Raw genomic sequence first — 19,264 nt, 5'->3', positions numbered from 1 at the left:
AAGGCTCCCATTCCCGCCAAGGAGAAAGGGAAGGCCCCTATGACTAATAGTTGTCCAAAGAACCATGCTTTCATGTACCATGATAGGAAATTTTCTAGAAATGTTCATTATGATAGGAGCTGTAATGCTTACAATTCAAATGCAATGATTGCCTCAAGTTCTTCTATTATGCATAATAGAAATTTGACTAAAAAATGTTATGCCTAGAAGAAATGTTGTTCATGTTCCTAGGAAAGTAAACAATGAACCTTCTACAATTTATCATGCTTGCAATGCTGCCTTTGCAATTTGTAGAAAGGATAGAAAGGTGATTGCTAGGAAATTGGGGGCAAAATGCAAGGGAGATAAAACTTGCATTTGGATCCCTAAGGATATTGTCACTAACCTTGTAGGACCCAACAAGAGTTGGGTACCTAAGACCCAAGCCTAAATTTGCCTTGCAGGTTTATGCATCCGGGGGATCAAGCTGGATTATCGACAGCGGATGCACAAACCACATGACGGCGGAGAAGAAGATGTTCACCTCCTACGTCAAAAACAAAGATTCCCAAGACTCAATCATATTCGGTGACGGGAATCAAGGCAAGGTGAAAGGGTTAGGAAAAATAGCTATTTCATCCGAGCACTCCATTTCCAATGTGTTTTTAGTTGAGTCGCTTGGATATAACTTGTTGTCTGTGAGTCAGCTTTGTAATATGGGATATAACTGCTTATTCACAAATGTAGATGTGTCTGTCTTTATAAGGAGTGATGGTTCATTAGCTTTTAAGGGTGTATTAGACGGCAAACTCTATTTAGTTGATTTTGCAAAAGAGGAGGCCGGTCTAGATGCATGCTTAATTGCTAAGACTAGCATGGGCTGGCTGTGGCATCGCCGCTTAGCACATGTGGGGATGAAGAACCTTCACAAACTTCTAAAAGGAGAACATGTGATAGGTCTAACAAATGTTACTTTCGAAAAAGATAGACCTTGTGCAGCTTGTCAACCAGGTAAACAGGTGGGAAGCTCTCATCATACCAAAAATGTGATGACCACATCAAGACCTTTGGAGTTGCTTCATATGGACCTCTTCGGACCCGTCGCCTATCTAAGTATTGGAGGAAGTAAGTATGGTCTTGTTATAGTTGATGATTTTTCCCGCTTCACTTGGGTATTCTTTTTGCAGGATAAGTCTGAAACCCAAGGGACCCTCAAGCGCTTCCTAAGGAGAGCTCAAAATGAGTTTGAGCTCAAGGTGAAGAAGATAAGGAGCGACAACGAGTCCGATTTCAAGAACCTTCAAGTGGAGGAGTACCTTGAGGAGGAAGGGATCAAGCACGAATTCTCCGCTCCCTACACACCACAGCAAAACGGTGTGGTAGAGAGGAAGAACAGGACGCTCATTGACATGGCAAGGATGATGCTTGGAGAGTTCGAGACCCCCGAGCGGTTCTGGTCGGAAGCCATGAACACGGCTTGCCACGCCATCAACCGGGTCTACCTTCATCGCCTCCTCAAGAAGACTTCGTATGAGCTTCTAACCGGTAACAAACTCAATGTGTCTTACTTTCGTGTATTTGGGAGCAAATGTTATATTCTTGTGAAGAAAGGCAGAAATTCTAAGTTTGCTCCCAAAGCTGTAGAAGGGTTTTTGTTAGGTTATGACTCAAATACAAAGGCGTATAGGGTCTTCAACAAGTCATCGGGTTTGGTTGAAGTCTCTAGCGACGTTGTATTTGATGAGACTAATGGCTCTCCAAGAGAGCAAGTTGTTGATCTTGATGATGTAGATGAAGAAGATATTCCAACGGCCGCAATACGCACCATGGCGATTGGAGAAGTGCGGCCACAGGAACAAAAGGAGCAAGATCAACCTTCTTCCTCAACAATGGTGCATTCCCAACTCAAAATGATGAACAAGTTCATCAAGAGGAGGCGTGTGATCAAGGGGGAGCACAAGATGATCATGTAATGGAGGAAGAAGCGCAACCGACACCTCCAACTCAAGTTCGAGCGACGATTCAAAGGAATCATCCCGTCGACCAAATTTTGGGTGATATTAGCAAGGGAGTAACTACTCGCTCTAGATTAGTTAATTTTTGTGAGCATTACTCTTTTGTCTCTTCTATTGAGCCTTTCAGGGTAGAAGAGGCCTTGCTAGATCCGGACTGGGTGTTGGCTATGCAGGAAGAGCTCAACAACTTCAAGAGAAATGAAGTTTGGACACTGGTGCCTCGTCCCAAGCAAAACATTGTGGGAACCAAGTGGGTGTTCCGCAATAAACAAGACGAGCACGGGGTGGTGACAAGGAACAAGGCTAGACTTGTGGCAAAAGGTTATGCCCAAGTCGCAGGTTTGGACTTTGAGGAGACTTTTGCTCCTGTGGCTAGGCTAGAGTCAATTCACATATTGTTAGCCTATGTTGCTCATCATTCTTTCAGGTTGTTCCAAATGGATGTGAAGAGCGCTTTCCTCAACGGGCCAATCAAGGAGGAGGTGTACGTAGAGCAACCCCCTGGCTTTGAGGATGAACGGTACCCCGACCACGTGTGTAAGCTTTCTAAGGCACTCTATGGACTTAAGCAAGCCCCAAGAGCATGGTATGAATGCCTTAGAGACTTTTTAATTGCTAATGCTTTCAAGGTTGGGAAAGCCGATCCAACCCTTTTTACTAAGACTTGTGACGGTGACCTATTTGTGTGCCAAATATATGTCGATGACATAATATTTGGTTCTACTAACCAAAAGTCTTGTGAAGAGTTTAGCAGGGTGATGACTCAAAAATTCGAGATGTCGATGATGGGCGAGTTGAACTACTTCCTTGGGTTCCAAGTGAAGCAACTCAAGGACGACACCTTCATCTCCCAAACAAAGTACACGCAAGACTTGCTAAAGCGGTTTGGAATGAAGGACGCCAAGCCCGCAAAGACACCAATGGGAACCGACGGAAATGTCGACCTCAACAAAGGAGGTAAGTCCGTTGATCAAAAGGCATACCGGTCTATGATAGGGTCTTTACTTTATTTATGTGCTAGTAGACCGGATATTATGCTAAGCGTATGCATGTGTGCTAGATTTCAATCCGACCCAAGGGAGTGTCACCTTGTGGTCGTTAAGCGAATCCTTAGATATTTAGTCGCTACGCCTTGCATCGGGATCTGGTATCCAAAGGGGTCTACCTTTGACTTAATTGGATATTCAGACTCCGACTATGCTGGATGTAAGGTCGATAGGAAGAGTACATCGGGGACGTGCCAATTCTTAGGAAGGTCCCTGGTGTCGTGGAGTTCGAAGAAACAAACTTCCGTTGCCCTATCCACCACTGAGGCCGAGTATGTTGCCGCAGGACAGTGTTGCGCGCAACTCCTTTGGATGAGGCAAACCCTGCGGGACTTTGGCTACAAACTGAGCAAAGTCCCACTCCTATGTGATAATGAGAGTGCTATCCGCATGGCGGATAATCCTGTTGAACACAGCCGCACAAAGCACATAGACATCCGGCATCACTTTTTGAGAGACCACTAGCAAAAGGGGGATATCGAAGTGTTTTATGTGAGCACCGAGAACCAGGTAGCCGATATCTTTACCAAGCCTCTAGATGAGTCGACCTTTTGCAGGCTGCGTAGTGAGCTAAATGTCTTAGATTCATGGAACTTGGATTGATTTATAGCATACATGTGTTTATGCCTTTGATCATGTTCCTCTTTGCATATTGTTGTTTATTTATGGTGTTCAAGTTGTACAAACACTCTCCGGACCTCAAAAGTCCATGTGTGAATGATGCACATATTAAGGGGGAGATGTGCTACAACTTGACCCTTTGAGACTAACCATGTGCTTGAGTTTTCTTAATTTAGTCTCAAAGGAGGTTTGAAAGGGAAAAGGTGGACTTGGACCATGCAAGACTTCCACTGCACTCCAATGAGAGGGTAAATTATTCCAAGTTCATCTCCATGCTCTTATTGCCTTTTTACCCTTAATTGACGATTTTGGTGAGGCAATGGGGTTCTGGGTCAAGATTGATCCCGTTTTGGTGCTTGATGCCAAAGGGGGAGAAAATAAGGCCAAAGCAACAAATGGATCAGCTACCACTTGAGAATTTTGAAAATAGTAGAATAGAGCTTTTGGTTTGTCAAAAATCTCTTATTGTCTCTTTTGTCAAAAGTTGGCCTCTTATGGGGAGAATGGTTGATTATGGGGAAAAGGGGGAGTTTTTGAAATCTTTGATCAATTTCTCCTGGAACAACTCTCTTTATGTCTCAACAAGGGTGTTTGACTTAGAGATAGGAAATTGAGGTTGATTTGCAAAAAACAAACCAAGTGGTGGCAAAGAATGATCCAAATATGCCAAATTTGAATCAAAACAAAATTGTGTTCTCATTTGCATTGATGTTGCACTTCTTTTAGTTGTTTTTTGTTGTGTTGGCATAAATCACCAAAAAGGGGGAGATTGAAAGGGAAATGTGCCCTTGGGCCATTTCTAAGTATTTTGGTGATTGAGTGCCAACACAAGTGGTCATGTGTTAATCTATGTCAAATAATGGACAAAGTGCAAATCAAGAGTAAAGGTATGTTTCTAGGACCTAGTACATTGTTTTGAAGACTAATGTATTGTGTCTAAGTGCTAGAAATAGGAAAAGACCAATTTGGAAAAGACTTGGCTGGGCAGCCAAGACTCTGTGCAGTCTAGGTGCACCGGACTGTCCGGTGGTGCACCGGACAGTGTCCGGTGAGCCAGGCTGGCTCTGGCGAACTGGCTGCTCTCGGGTTTCGTCGGCGGCGTACGGCTATAAATCACCGGACTGTCTGGTGGTGCACCGGACTGTCCGGTGAGCCAATAGTCGGCCGGGCCAACGGTCGGCCGCGTAATCCGCGCGCAACGCGTAGCAAAGCCAACGGTCAGAAGGGGGCACCGGACTGTCCGGTGAGCACCGGACAGTGTCTGGTGCGCCAACGGCTCAGAATCTCCAACGGTCGGCTTCGCGAAAGAAGGAAAGAAATCCGCACCGGACAGTGTCCGGTGGTGCACCGGACTGTCCGGTGCGCCAGGCGACAGAAGGCAAAAATTGCCTTCCTGGAATGCTCTCAACGGCTCCTAGCTGCCTTGGGGCTATAAAAGGGACCCCTAGGCGCATGGAGGAGTACACCAAGTATTCTCTAAGCATTCCTAAGCACCAAGACTCCAATTCCGCGCATTCGATTCTTTGTGATAGCAACTAGAGCTCCATTTGAGTAGAGAACTCTTTGGGTTGTGTTGTGAGCTCAAGTTGTGACTTGTGTGCGTGTTTGTGCTCTGATTTTGTGTCTTGTGTGCGTTGCTCATCCCATCCTTACTTTGTGCTTCTTTGTGAACATCAAATTGTAAGGGCGAGAGGCTCCAAGTTGTGGAGATTCCTCACAAGCAGGATATAGTAAACAAAGCAAAACACCATGGTATTCAAGTGGGTCTTTGGACCGCTTGAGAGGGGTTGAGTGCAACCCTCGTCCGTTGGGACGCCACAACGTGGAGTAGGCAAGTGTTGGACTTGGCCGAACCACGGGATAAACCACTGTGCCTATCTGTGTTGATCTTCTTGTGGCTATTGCAAGAACTCCTCTCTAGCCACTTGGCTTTACTGTGCTAACTCCTAATCAAGTTCTGTGGATTAAGTTTCAAGTTTTTACAGGATCACCTATTCACCCCCCTCTAGGTGCTCTCACCACCCCGATCGCGTGCCAAGCCCGGGGAAGTACCCGCTCGTTGTTGATCCCGTCATCAGCAACGTCAGGCTTACCAAGGTCCTCATGGACGGAGGCAGCAGCCTCAACATCATCTACGCCGAGACCCTCGGGCTCTTGCAGATCGATCTGTCCACGATCCGGGCCGGCGCGGCGCCCTTTCACGGGATCATCCCCGGGAAGCGCGTCCAACCCCTTGGGCAACTCGATCTGCCCGTCTGCTTCGGGACTCCCTCCAACTTCCGAAAAGAAACCCTCACGTTCGAGGTGGTCGGGTTCCGAGGAACCTACCACGCAGTGCTGGGGAGACCATGCTACGCCAAATTCATGGTCGTCCCCAACTACACCTACCTCAAGCTCAAGATGCTGGGCCCCAACGGGGTCATCACCGTCGGCTCCACGTACCGACACGCGTACGAATGCGACGTGGAGTGCGTGGAGTACGCCGAGGCCCTCGCCGAATCCAAGGCCCTCATCGCCGACCTGGAGAGCCTCTCCAAGGAGGTGCCAGATGCGAAGCGTCACGCCGGCAACTTCGAGCCAGCAGAGGCGGTTAAGTCCGTCCCTCTCGACCCCAGCAACGACGCCTCCAAGCAAGTCCGGATCGGCTCCGAGCTTGACCCCAAATAGGAAGCAGTGCTCATCGACTTTCTCCACGCGAACGCCGAAGTTTTTGCGTGGAGTCCCTCGGACATGCCTGGCATACCGAGGGATGTCGCCGAGCACTCGCTGGATATCCGAGTTGGAGCCCGACCCGTGAAGCAGCCTCTGCGCCGATTCGACGAAGAAAAGCGCAGAGCCATAGACAAGGAGATCCACAAGCTGATGGCTGCAGGGTTCATCAAAGAGGTATTCCATCCCGAATGGCTAGCCAACCCTGTGCTTGTGAAAAAGAAAGGTGGGAAATGGCAGATGTGTGTAGACTACACTGGTCTAAACAAAGCATGTCCGAAAGTTCCCTACCCTCTGCCTCGCATCGATCAAATCGTGGATTCCACTGCTGGGTGCGAAACCCTGTTGTTCCTCGATGCCTACTCAGGGTATCACCAAATCAGGATGAAAGAGTCCGACCAGCTCGCGACTTCTTTCATCACACCTTTTGGCATGTACTGCTACATCACTATGCCATTTGGTCTGAGGAATGCAGGCGCGACATACCAAAGGTGCATGAACCACGTGTTCGGAGAGCACATTGGTCGAACGGTCGAGGCTTACGTCGATGACATCGTAGTCAAGACGAGGAAAGCCTCCGACCTCCTCACGGACCTTGAAACGACATTCAAGTGTCTCAAGGCGAAAGGCGTAAAACTTAATCCTGAGAAGTGTGTCTTCGGAGTCCCCCGAGGCATGCTCCTGGGGTTCATCGTCTCCGAGCGGGGCATCGAGGCCAACCCGGAGAAAATCACGGCCATCACCAACCTGGGGCCCATCAAGGACTTGAAAGGAGTACAGAGGGTCATGGGATGCCTTGCGGCTCTGAGCCGCTTCATCTCGCGCCTCGGCGAAAGAGGCCTGCCTCTGTACCGCCTCTTAAGGAAGACCGAGCGCTTCACTTGGACCCCCGAGGCCGAGGAAGCCCTCGGGAACTTAAAGGCGCTCCTTACAAGCGTGCCCATCTTGGTGCCCCCCGCTGCAGGAGAAGCCCTCTTGATCTACGTAGCCGCAACCACTCAGGTGGTCAGCGCCGCGATCGTAGTCGAGAGACGAGAAGAAGGGCATGCATTGCTCGTCCAGAGACCGGTCTACTTCATCAGTGAGGTACTGTCCGAGACCAAAATCCGCTACCCGCAGATTCAGAAGCTACTGTACGCGGCGAAAGTTGCGACACTACTTCGAGTCTCATCCAGTGACTGTGGTGTCATCCTTCCCCCTGGGGGAGATCATCTAGTGCCGAGAGGCCTCGGGTAGGATTGCAAAGTGGGCGGTGGAGATCATGGGCGAGACAATCTCATTCTCTCCTCGGAAGGCCATCAAGTCCCAAGTCTTGGCAGACTTTGTGGCTGAATGGATCGACACCCAACTTCCAGCAGCTCCGATCCAACCGGAACTCTGGACCATGTTTTTCGATGGGTCGCTGATGAAAACAGGAGCAGGCGCGGGCCTGCTCTTCATCTCACCCCTCGGGAAGCACCTCCGCTACATGTTGCGCCTCCATTTCCTAGCGTCCAACAACGTGGTCGAGTACGAGGCTCTCATTAACAGGTTGCGCATCGCCATCGAGCTAGGGGTTCGGCACCTCGACGCTCGTGGCGACTCGCAGCTTGTCATCGACCAAGTCATGAAGAACTCACACTGCCGCGACCCGAAGATGGAAGCCTACTACGACGAGGTTCGGCGCCTGGAAGACAAGTTCTACGGGCTCGAGCTCAACCACGTCTCCTGACGATACAACGAGACTGCGGACGAGCTGGCTAAAATAGCTTCGGGGCGGACAACGGTTCCCCCGGACGTCTTCTCCCGAGACCTACACCAACCCTCCATCAAGACCGACGACACACCCGAGCCCGAGAAGGCCTCGGCTCTGCCCGAGGCGCCCTCGGCTCAGCCCGAGGCACCCTCGGCCCCCGAGGGTGAGGCTTTACGCGTCGAGGAAGAGCGAAATGGGGTCCCGCCTAATCGAAACTGGCAGACCCCGTACCTACAATATCTCCACCAAGGAGAGCTACCCCTCGACAGAGCCGAAGCTCGGCGACTGGCGCGGCGCGCCAAGTCGTTCGTCTTGTTGGGTGACGGAAAGGAGCTCTACCACCGCAGCTCCTCAGGCATCCTCCAACAATGCATACCCATCGCCGAAGGTCAGGAGCTATTGCAAGAAATACACTCGAGGGCTTGCGGTCATCACGCAGCACCTCGAGCCCTCGTTGGGAACGCCTTCCGACAAGGTTTCTACTGGCCAACCGCGGTGGCCGACGCCACTAGAATTGTACGCACCTGCCAAGGGTGTCAATTCTACGCAAGGCAGACGCACCTGCTCGCTCAGGCCTTGCAAACAATACCCATCACCTGGCCATTTGCTGTGTGGGGTCTGGACCTCGTCGGTCCCTTGCAGAAGGCACCTGGGGGCTTCACGCACCTGCTGGTCGCTATCGACAAATTCTCCAAGTGGATTGAGGACCGACCCCTAAACAGCATCAGGTCCGAACGGGCGGTGGCATTCTTCACCAACATCATCCATCACTTTGGGGTCCCGAACTCCATCATCACCGACAACGGCACCCAGTTCACTGGCAGGAAGTTCCTGGACTTCTGCGAGGACCACCACATCCGGGTGGACTGGGCCGCCGTAGCTCACCCCATGGCGAATGGGCAGGTAGAGCGTGCCAACGGCATGATTCTACAGGGGCTCAAGCCGAGGATCTACAACGACCTCAACAAGTTCGGCAGGCGATGGATGAAGGAACTCCCTTCGGTGGTCTGGAGTCTGAGGACAACGCCAAGCCGAGCCACGGGCTTCACGTCGTTCTTTCTAGTCTATGGGGTCGAGGCTATCTTGCCCACAGACTTAGAATACGGTTCCCTGAGGACAAGGGCGTACGGCGACCGAAGCAACCAGACCAGCCGAGAAGACTCACTGGACCACCTGGAAGAGGTTCGGGGCATGGCCTTACTACACTCGGCGCGGTATCAGCAGTCCCTGCGACGCTACCACGCCCGAGGGGTTCGGTCCCGAGACCTCCAGGTGGGAGACTTGGTGCTTCGGCTACGACAAGACGCCCGAGGGCGCCACAAGCTCACTCCTCCCTGGGAAGGGCCATTCATCATCGCCAAGATTTTGAAGCCCGGAACATACAAGCTAGTCAATAGTCAAGGCGAGGTCTACAGCAACGCTTGGAACATCCGACAGCTACGTCGCTTCTACCCTTAAGATGTTTTCAAGTCATTCATATACCTCGTTCTCTTTACATACACAAATAAAGTCTAACCATCAAGGAATGGTCAGCCTTGCCTCGGCAAAGCCCGACCCTCCCTCGAGGGCTAGAAGGGGGAACCCCCTCTGCGTCAAAATTTTCCTCGGAAAAAGTCTTTCTGGCAGAACGTCTTTCGCGCGTTTGGACTACTTCGATAGTGGGATCCTGAAAACGACGGAGTACTCGTAAGCGGCAAGGCCGACCGAGCCGAGGGACTCCTACGCCTCCGGGATACGGATACCTCACTCATCACCTTCTGCGATAAGTAACTCACGCTCGGATAAGCGATCCCGCTGACCGAACAAGTCTTAAACGCTCGAAAACTTTTCTGCCGAAATGATTTTTCTTGCCTTCTTGACCATATCGATAACAGAATCTCGCGGACGGGCAAGAGTGAGAGCACCTAGAGGGGGGGGGTGAATAGGTGATCCTGTAAAACTTCAAAACTTAAGCCACAAAAACTTGTTAAGTGTTAGCACAATTATGGCCAAGTGGCTAGAGAGGAGTCAAAACACAATAACCACAAGAAATCAATCACAGAGGTGACACGGTGGTTATCCCGTGGTTCGGCCAAGTACAAAAACTTGCCTACTCCACGTTGTGGCGTCCCAACGGACGAGAGTTGCACTCAACTCCTCTCAAGTGATCCAATGATCAACTTGAATACCACGGTGTTCTTACTTTTCTTTTCTCAATCCCGTTTGCGAGGAATCTCCACAACTTGGAGCCTCTCGCCCTTACAAAAGATGTTCACAGAGAATCACGGAGCAAGGGAGGGAATGAGCAACGCACACAAGACTTCAAAAGATTAGAGCAACACGCACACAAGCAGCAATAAGAGCTCGCAACACAACTCAAAGAGTACACAACTCCACAAGAGCTCTATATGCTATCACAATGAATCGAATGTGCTAGATCAATGTCTTGGTGCTTAGAAAGGTTGTAGGAATGCTTGGTTGCCTCCTCCATGCGCCAAGGGGTCCCTTTTATAGCCCCAAGGCAGCTAGGAGCCGTTGGGAACAAATCTGGAAGGCCATCTTTGCCTTCTGTCTCGTGGCGCACCGGACAGTCCGGTGCACACCGGACACTGTCCGGTGCCCGATTTGTTTCCTTAAATGGCGAAGCCGATCGTTGCCGACCGTTGCAGATCTGGCGCACCGGACAGTCCGGTGCACACCGGACAGTCCGGTGCTTCCTTCCGACCGTTGGCTCGGCCACGTGTCGCGCGCCGATCGCGCGGCCGACCGTTGGCCCGGCCGACCGTTGGCTCACCGGACAGTCCGGTGCACACCGGACAGTCCGGTGAATTTTAGCCGAAGTCGCCGGAGAAAAAACCCGAGAGCGGCCTCTTCGGCCGAGGCAGCCTGGCGCACCGGACACTGTCCGGTGCACCACCGGACACTGTCCGGTGCACCACCGGACAGTCCGGTGCCCCAGACCGAAGCAGCCCCTTGGCTTTACACAGCCAAGTCTTCTCTTCTCTTCTTCTATCTGTTTCTAACACTTAGACAAATATATTAGTACACAAAACCAATGTACTAAGGCTTAGAAACATACCTTAACTTGTGATTTGCACTTTGTTCATCCTTGGGCATATTTTCACATTTAAGCACTTGTGTTTGCACTCAATCACCAAAATACTTAGAAATGGCCCAAAGGCACATTTCCCTTTCAATCTCCCCCTTTTTGGTGATTTATGCCAACACAACATAAAGCAACTAGAACAAGTGCGAAATCACTTCAAATAAAAACTCAAATTGGTTTTGATTCAATTTTGGCATATATGGATCATCCTTTGCCACCACTTGGTTTGTTTTTGCAAATCAAACTCAAATCTCTATCTCTAAGTCAAACACACATATTGAAGCATAAAGAGTCAAACACACATATTGAAGCATAAAGAGAGTCATTTCAAAGAATTTGATCACGGATTTCAAAAACTCCCCCTTTTTCCCATAATCAACACTTCTCCCCACAAGAAGCCAACTTTTGAAAATAAGAGACAATAAAAGCTTTTGACAAAACAAAAACTCTATTCTACTATTTTCAAAATCTCTCAAGTGGTAGCTGATCCATTTATCACTTTGGCCTTTATTTTCTCCCCCTTTGGCATCAAGCACCAAAACGGGATCAATCTTGGCCTTTTTAACCCCATTGCCTCACCAAAGTCTTCAATTAAGAGCAAATGGCAATAAGATTTCATGAGATGAACTTGGAATTAGTTACCCTCTCATCGGAGTGCAGTGGAAGTCTTTCATGGTCCAGGTCCACCTTTTCCCTTTCAATTCACCTTCGAGACTAAATCAAGCAAACTCAAGCAAATGGTTAGTCTCAAAAGGGTCAAGTTGTAACACATCTCCCCCTAAACATGTGCATCACTTTGCAACGGACTTGTGAGGTCCAGGGAGTGTTTGTACAACTTGAGCACCACAATAAACAACAAAATGCAAAAAGGAACATGATCAAAAGCATAAGTACATGTATGCTACAATTCAATCCAGGTTCCGCGAATCTAAGACATTTAGCTCACTACGCAACCTGCAAAAGGTCTTCTCATCTAGAGGCTTAGTAAAGATATCGGCTAGCTGGTTCTCGGTGCTAACATGAAACACTTCGATATCTCCCTTTTGCTGGTGGTCTCTCAAAAAGTGATGCCGGATGTCTATGTGCTTTGTGCGGCTGTGTTCAACAGGATTTTCCGCCATGCGGATAGCACTCTCATTATCACATAGGAGTGGGACTTTGCTCAGATTGTAGCCAAAGTCCCTGAGGGTTTGCCTCATCCAAAGTAGTTGCGCGCAACACTGTCCTGCGGCAACATACTCGGCCTCAGCGGTGGATAGGGCAACGGAAGTTTGTTTCTTAGAGTTCCATGACACCAGGGACCTTCCTAAGAATTGGCACGTCCCCGATGTACTCTTCCTATCGACCTTACATCCAGCATAGTCGGAGTCTGAGTATCCAACTAAGTCAAAGGTAGACCCTTTTGGATACCAGAGCCCGAAGCAAGGCGTAGCAACCAAATATCTAAGAATTCGCTTCACCGCCACTAAGTGACACTCCTTAGGATCGGATTGAAATCTAGCACACATGCATACGCTAAGCATAATATCCGGTCTACTAGCACATAAATAAAGCAAAGAACCTATCATTGACCGGTATGCTTTTTGATCAACGGACTTACCTCCTTTGTTGAGGTCGGTGTGTCCGTCGGTCCCCATCGGAGTCTTTGCGGGCTTGGCGTCCTTCATCCCAAACCGCTTTAGCAGATCTTGCGTGTACTTCGTTTGGGAGATGAAGGTGCCGTCCTTGAGTTGCTTCACTTGGAACCCAAGGAAGTAGTTCAACTCGCCCATCATCGACATCTCGAATTTCTGCGTCATCACCCTGCTAAACTCTTCACAAGACTTTTGGTTAGTAGAACCAAATATTATGTCATCGACATAAATTTGGCACACAAACAAATCACCATCACATGTCTTAGTGAAAAGAGTTGGATCGGCCTTCCCAACCTTGAAAGCATTAGCAAGTAAAAAGTCTCTAAGGCATTCATACCATGCTCTTGGGGCTTGCTTAAGTCCATAGAGCGCCTTAGAGAGCTTACACACATGGTCGGGGTACCGTTCATCCTCGAAGCCAGGGGGTTGCTCCACGTACACCTCCTCCTTGATTGGCCCGTTGAGGAAAGCGCTCTTCACATCCATTTGGAACAACCTGAAAGAATGGTGAGCGGCATATGCTAGCAAGATTCGAATTGACTCTAGCCTAGCCACAGGAGCAAAAGTCTCCTCAAAATCCAAACCTGCGACTTGGGCATAACCTTTTGCCACAAGTCGAGCCTTGTTTCTCGTCACCACCCCGTGCTCGTCCTGTTTGTTGCGGAACACCCACTTGGTTCCCACAACATTTTGCTTCGGACGAGGCACCAGTGTCCAAACTTCATTGCGCTTGAAATTGTTTAACTCCTCTTGCATGGCCAACACCCAGTCCGGATCTAGCAAGGCCTCTTCTACCCTGAAAGGCTCAATAGAAGAGACAAAGGAGTAATGCTCACAAAAATTAACTAATCGAGATCGAGTAGTTACTCCCTTGCTAATGTCACCCAGAATTTGGTCGACGGGATGATCCCTTTGAATCATCGCTCGAACTTGGGTTGGAGGTGCCGGTTGCACTTCTTCCTCCATCACTTGATTATCTTGTGCTCCCCCTTGATCGAGCGCCTCCACTTGAGGTACCTGTTCGTCATCTTTGGTTGGGGGATGCACCATAGTTGAGGAAGAAGGTTGATTTCGTTCATCTTGTTCCTGTGGCCGTACTTCTCCAATCGCCATGGTCCGTATAGCGGCCGTCGGAACATCTTCTTCATCTACATCATCACAATCAACAACTTGCTCTCTTGGAGAGCCATTAGTCTCATCAAATACAACGTCGCTAGAGACTTCAACCAAACCCGATGATTTGTTGAAGACTCTATACGCCTTTGTATTTGAGTCATAACCTAACAAAAACCCTTCTACAGCTTTGGGAGCAAACTTAGAATTTCTACCCTTCTTCACTAGAATGTAGCATTTACTCCCAAATACACGAAAGTACGATACATTGGGTTTGTTACCGGTTAGTAGCTCATACGACGTCTTCTTGAGGAGGCGATGAAGGTAGACCCTGTTGATGGCGTGGCACGCCGTGTTCACGGCTTCCGTCCAAAAGCACTCGGGGGTCTTGAACTCTCCTAGCATCGTCCTCGCCATGTCGATGAGCGTCCTGTTCTTCCTCTCTACCACACCATTTTGCTGTGGTGTGTAGGGAGCGGAGAACTCGTGCTTGATCCCTTCCTCTTCAAGGAACTCCTCCACTTGAAGGTTCTTGAACTCGGACCCGTTGTCGCTTCTTATCTTTTTCACTTTGAGCTCAAACTCATTTTGAGCTCTCCTGAGGAAGCGTTTGAGGGTCCCTTGGGTTTCAGACTTATCCTGCAAAAAGAACACCCAAGTGAAGCGGGAAAAATCATCAACAATAACTAAACCATACTTACTTCCCCCTATGCTTAGATAGGCGACGGGTCCGAAGAGGTCCATATGCAGCAGCTCCAGGGGTCTTGAAGTGGTCATCACATTCTTGCTGTGATGCGCTCCTCCCACCTGTTTCCCTGCTTGACAAGCTGCACAAGGTCTATCTTTTTCGAATTGAACATTGGTTAGACCTATCACGTGTTCTCCCTTTAGAAGCTTGTGAAGGTTCTTCATCCCCACATGTGCTAAGCGGCGATGCCACAGCCAGCCCATGCTAGTCTTAGCTATTAAGCATGCATCTAGACCGGCCTCTTCTTTTGCAAAATCAACTAAATAAAGTTTGCCGTCTAATACACCCTTAAAAGCTAGTGAACCATCACTCCTTCTAAAGACAGACACATCTACGTTTGTAAATAGACAGTTATACCCCATATTGCATAATTGACTAACAGACAGCAGATTATATCCAAGAGACTCTACTAAAAACACATTAGATATGGAGTGCTCATTAGAAATTGCAATTTTACCTAACCCTTTTACCTTGCCTTGATTCCCATCACCGAATATGATTGAATCTTGGGAATCCTTGTTTTTGACGTAGGAGGTGAACATCTTCTTTTCCCCCGTCATATGGTTTGTGCATCCGCTGTCGATAATCCAGCTTGAACCCCCGGATGCATAAACCTGCAAGGCAAATTTAGGCTTGGGACTTAGGTACCCAACTCTTGTTGGGTCCTACAAGGTTAGTCACAATTTCCTTAGGGACCCAAATGCAAGTTTTATCACCTTTGCATTTTGCCCCTAACTTCCTAGCAATTACTTTTCTATCCTTTCTACAAATTGCAAATGAAGCATTCAAAACACAATAAATTGTAGAAGGTTCATTTGCTATTTTCCTAGGAGCATGAATAACATTCCTTCTAGGCACATGATGAATAGCATTTCTTTTAGGAACAACATTTCTCCTAGTAACATTTCTATCATACACATAAGAGGAACTAGGAGCAAACATGGTATGAGAATCATAAACATATGAATCATAAGCATCATGACTTACATTTCTAGTTTGTCTTCTATCATGATACAAAAATGCATGGTTCCTTTTAGCACTAGTAGCCATAGGGGCCTTCCCTTTCTCCTTGGCGGGAATGGGAGCCTTATGGCTTGTTAAGTTCTTAGCTTCTCTCTTGAAGCCAAGTCCATCCTTAATTGAGGGGTGTCTACCAATTGTGTAGGCATCCCTTGCAAATTTTAGCTTATCAAAATCATTCTTGCTAGTCTTAAGTTGAGCAGTAAGACTAGCCAGTTCATCATTAAGCTTGGAAATTGAAACTAGGTGTTCACTACAAGCATCAATGTCAAAATCTTTACACCTAGTACAAATTTCAACATGTTCTACACAAGAATTGGATTTATTTGCTACTTCTAATTTAGCATTTAAATCATTGTTGACACCTTTCAAAGTAGAAATGGTTTCATGACAAGTAGATAGTTCAAAAGAAAGCATTTCATTTCTTTTAACTTCTAAAGTATAGGATTTTTGTGCCTCAACAAATTTATCATGCTCTTCATACAACAAATTCTCTTGCTTTTCTAAAAGTATATTCTTTTCATTCAAGGCATCAATTAATTCATTAATTTTGTCTATCTTAGATCTATCTAAGCCCTTGAACAAACATGAATAATCTACTTCATCCTCATCACTAGATTCGTCCTCACTTGAAGAAGCATAGGTAGAGTTGCGAGTACATACCTTCTTCTCTCTTGCCATAAGGCATGTGTGACGCTCGTTGGGGAAGTGGGTTGATTTGTTGAAGGCGGTGGCGGCGAGTCCTTCATTGTCGGAGTCGGACGAGGAGCAATCTGAGTCCCACTCCTTGCCTAGATGCGCCTCGCCCTTTGCCTTCTTGTAATGCTTCTTCTTTTCCCTCTTGTTCCCCTTTTCCTGGTCACTATCATTATCAGGACAGTTAGCAATAAAATGACCAAGCTTACCGCATTTGAAGCATGATCGCTTCCCCTTGGTCTTAGTCTTGCTCGGCTGTCCATTGCGACCCTTTAGCACCGTCTTGAATCTCTTGATAATGAGGGCCATTTCTTCTTCATTAAGACCGGCCGCCTCAATTTGCGCCACCTTGCTGGGTAGCGCCTCCTTGTTCCCTGTGGCTTTGAGAGCAAAAGGTTGCGGCTCGTTGATCGGTCCATTCAAGGCGTCGTCCACATACCTTGCCTCCTTGATCATCATTCGCCCGCTGACGAATTTTCCTAGTACTTCTTCGGGCGACATCTTGGTGTACCTGGGATTCTCACGAATATTATTCACCAAATGAGGATCAAGAACGGTAAAGGACCTGAGCATTAGTCGGACGACGTCGTGGTCCGTCCATCGCGTGCTTCCGTAGCTCCTTATTTTGTTGACAAGGGTCTTGAGCCGGTTGTATGTTTGAGTTGGCTCCTCGCCCCTTATCATCGCGAACCGTCCAAGCTCGCCCTCCACCAACTCCATTTTGGTGAGCAAGGTAGCGTCATTTCCCTCATGAGAGATCTTGAGGGTATCCCAGATTTGCTTGGCGTTATCCAAGCCACTCACTTTATTATATTCATCCCTGCACAATGAGGCTAGAAGAACAGTAGTAGCTTGTGCATTCTTATGGATTTGCTCATTAATGAATATAGGACTATCCGAACTATTAAAGTGCATTCCACTATCGACAATCTCCCATATGCTAGGATGGAGAGAGAATAGGTGACTACGCATTTTGTGGCTCCAAAATCCGTAGTCCTCCCCATCAAAGTGTGGGGGCTTGCCGAGTGGAATGGAAAGCAAATGTGAATTTGAACTATGCGGAATACGAGAGTAGTCAAAAGAAAAGTTAGAATTAACCGGTTTCCTTTGTTTGTCGTAGTCGTCATCCTTTTGGGAAGAAGAGGACTCATCGCTGTCGTAGTAGACGATCTCTTTGATGCGTCTTGTCTTCTTCTTCTTCCCATCTCTTCGCTTGTGGCCCGAGCCCGAGTCATTGGACTTGTCATCCCTTGGCTCGTTGACGAAGGACTCCTTCTCCTTGTCGTTGATCACAATTCCCTTCCCCTTAGGATCCATCTCTTCGGGCGGTTAGTCCCTTTCTTGAAGAGAACGGCTCTGATACCAATTGAGAGCACCTAGAGGGGGGGGGGGTGAATAGGTGATCCTGTAAAACTTCAAAACTTAAGCCACAAAAACTTGTTAAGTGTTAGCACAATTATGGCCAAGTGGCTAGAGAGGAGTCAAAACACAATAACCACAAGAAATCAATCACAGAGGTGACACGGTGGTTATCCCGTGGTTCGGCCAAGTACAAAAACTTGCCTACTCCACGTTGTGGCGTCCCAACGGACGAGAGTTGCACTCAACTCCTCTCAAGTGATCCAATGATCAACTTGAATACCACGGTGTTCTTACTTTTCTTTTCTCAATCCCGTTTGCGAGGAATCTCCACAACTTGGAGCCTCTCGCCCTTACAAAAGATGTTCACAGAGAATCACGGAGCAAGGGAGGGAATGAGCAACGCACACAAGACTTCAAAAGATTAGAGCAACACGCACACAAGCAGCAATAAGAGCTCGCAACACAACTCAAAGAGTACACAACTCCACAAGAGCTCTATATGCTATCACAATGAATCGAATGTGCTAGATCAATGTCTTGGTGCTTAGAAAGGTTGTAGGAATGCTTGGTTGCCTCCTCCATGCGCCAAGGGGTCCCTTTTATAGCCCCAAGGCAGCTAGGAGCCGTTGGGAACAAATCTGGAAGGCCATCTTTGCCTTCTGTCTCGTGGCGCACCGGACAGTCCGGTGCACACCGGACACTGTCCGGTGCCCGATTTGTTTCCTTAAATGGCGAAGCCGATCGTTGCCGACCGTTGCAGATCTGGCGCACCGGACAGTCCGGTGCACACCGGACAGTCCGGTGCTTCCTTCCGACCGTTGGCTCGGCCACGTGTCGCGCGCCGATCGCGCGGCCGACCGTTGGCCCGGCCGACCGTTGGCTCACCGGACAGTCCGGTGCACACCGGACAGTCCGGTGCACACCGGACAGTCCGGTGAATTTTAGCCGAAGTCGCCGGAGAAAAAACCCGAGAGCGGCCTCTTCGGCCGAGGCAGCCTGGCGCACCGGACACTGTCCGGTGCACCACCGGACACTGTCCGGTGCACCACCGGACAGTCCGGTGCCCCAGACCGAAGCAGCCCCTTGGCTTTACACAGCCAAGTCTTCTCTTCTCTTCTTCTATCTGTTTCTAACACTTAGACAAATATATTAGTACACAAAACCAATGTACTAAGGCTTAGAAACATACCTTAACTTGTGATTTGCACTTTGTTCATCCTTGGGCATATTTTCACATTTAAGCACTTGTGTTTGCACTCAATCACCAAAATACTTAGAAATGGCCCAAAGGCACATTTCCCTTTCAAAGAGTACACGTAAGCGGCAAGGCCGACCGAGCCGAGGAACTCCTACGCCTCCGGGATACGGATACCTCACTCATCACCTTCCGTGAAAAGTAACTCTCGCTCGGATGAGCGATTCTGCTACCGACAAACAAGTCCTGATACTCAAAACAAGGGGAAAAGAAACACAGCTTTACAACACGACGATGATATGTTTG

This window comes from Zea mays, chromosome 4 (assembly GCF_902167145.1).
Source record: "Zea mays cultivar B73 chromosome 4, Zm-B73-REFERENCE-NAM-5.0, whole genome shotgun sequence".
Classification (NCBI taxonomy): Eukaryota; Viridiplantae; Streptophyta; class Magnoliopsida; order Poales; family Poaceae; genus Zea; species Zea mays.
The sequence above is the reverse complement of the archived record's forward strand: the minus strand, read 5'-3'. Positions refer to the sequence as shown.